General features: G+C 37.6%; 1 protein-coding gene across 4 annotated transcripts in view; it reads left to right on the plus strand.

Moving 5' to 3' along the window:
• The window catches only part of NR2C1 (nuclear receptor subfamily 2 group C member 1), a 102416-nt gene that overhangs the window by 56061 nt on the left and 44219 nt on the right, over positions 1–2136 (plus strand). The window lies entirely within an intron of this gene.

The following is a 2136-nucleotide window of genomic DNA, read 5'->3' on the forward strand; positions in this document are numbered from 1 at the left end:
ATTTAATTTGTGAACTGCTACCTTTTTTTTTCTTTCTCGTGTCTTTCAAATCTGACAAGCTGTGCCACAAGTGCTTCTGCTCTAGCCTCAAACTTGCAACCTCTGGTCTGTCAACCATGAACCTTGGCACCCCCACCACCCCAGCCCCCATGTAAGTTGGGTAAAGCAAAGAATTTGGGGGAAGATGGAAAGGCTGTATTTAATATTTGTTGTACTTTCAGAAGTTATCATGCAAGGCAGTGATTCTCAACCGGGTTGCCATGCAATGTTAGCACTGTTAAGTATACAGATACAATTCACAAGATAAACCCAGAGATTTCAACTAGAAATCCGTAGTGTTAAAAACACCCTATCCTACTGTGGTCCTTTGTAGTTCTTTCCAACAGAAGAATTGCTCTGTTGTTTTTCTGTAGTAAAAAAAAACAGTGAAAATTAAGAGCTAGCATTTTCTGAAAGGTGCCTTAAGTTTAACAAGGGGTCCTTGAGTCTAAAAAGGTTGACAACCACTGAGGTGAGGCCTCTGGAGTATTTGCAGTCATATTCTGTTTTCTGTTGATGAATTTTTCAGTAATTCCTATTTTTAATGGCAATTTACTTTCTAATTTTCCCTTCATAAAACACAAGGCTTTCATTTAATCCTACATTCTCCTCATGTTCTTTCCTATCTTTTCTCCTAACTTGTTTCTGCATCTGTAGTTTTATGCCTTCTTTGGTTTTGCATTGTTCATTTGAAACAACCTACCGTGTTCTGTGCACAAAAATCTCTTCCTGTCTTTGAAATCCTACTTTGAAATTTATGTTTTATTCAAAGCCTTTCTCCATTCATCTTTTTACTCAAAGTGACTCTGCATCATCTCACATGGCAACTCTGGTTTGGTCTGTCAGTTATCCAAGATAGGTTGTGAACTCTTGGAGGTATGGACTTGACCTCCTCATGGGCCAAATCCTGTTGATCTTGCTTAAATAAAACTCCTGATTTCAGTTTGTTTGGCCTAGGGAAGGACTCAAGGAACTTCTTGCATGATCTGTGTAGTGGCATGATCATATATAGTACTGAATTATAGGAACTGTGGTGAAATTAAAGGGTCATTTTCTATGCTTTATCATTAAGCTAAGTTGTTATTTAAGTGGTTTATTTAAAAAAAAACAACCCAAAAAACAATAGCAATCAGATGTAGTACCTGAAATAGTAAGTGCTTGTTTAACTATACTGGAAATTAATGTGTGTATGTTTTGTATCTATATGAGTATTACCAAGACTTGAATTTTAAAACTGTTTTAGAAATACCTGCAACTCTTATCCCTCTTCACTGACTAAAGTTAATGCTTCAGTCCAAGTTCCTATTTTAATCAAAATTTCCCACTAAAGGGTCTTGTTTTGATTTGGGCAACACAAGAGTGAAAGACTCAACAGTCCCACAAGAAAGCATTGGAAATGAGACATGCTTTTAAGTGTGCCAGTGTTTAGCTCTTTCTAATGGGACTTCCATTTTTATTCATTTCTGTTTTGCATAGTTCTTACCATCAAGTTGATGTTTGCTAGTTATGCGGTTACATGGTCCTTTTTATTATGCAGTGTGCTTCATTAGTTATAATATTTGCAGTATTTGAAGTTGTAGAGCTAATGATCTAGTAGTACTATTGCTGTGAATAGCTTAATCCCTATGGGCACCTACATGTGCCAGACATCTGCTCTAACGTGTGCTAATTAACACAGGTCAGAGCATGCTCAAATAGAGTCTCCTGGAGCATGTTAATTAACACACTCCAGCAGCCGCCATGTCACATCCATTCAGCATTCCCATGCTTCAAAACAGCAGTGGGGGCACTTGAACTAAAGCCACCATTTTGAAGCCCGGGACGCCGAATACACATGACGCTGCAGGCACTTTAATTAGAGTGGCTCTTGGAGCTCCTTTACTTCAAGCGCCCCTTCTCATACCTCGGCGCATGTGTATAGATGCCTTTATTATTATATTTAGTCATTGGAATATTCTTAATTTTCCTTGCATGCAATATAGCACAGAAAGCAATGTGCTCAGATGACAAACATTTTTCAAAATACAAATACCTTCTGCAAAAAATGTATCTGGATAGGTTTTATAGATTCATAGATTCATAGATTAAGGGTCGGAA

This window comes from Gavialis gangeticus, unplaced genomic scaffold (assembly GCF_001723915.1).
Source record: "Gavialis gangeticus isolate Ggan-Ray unplaced genomic scaffold, GavGan_comp1, whole genome shotgun sequence".
NCBI classification, from domain to species: Eukaryota; Metazoa; Chordata; order Crocodylia; family Gavialidae; genus Gavialis; species Gavialis gangeticus.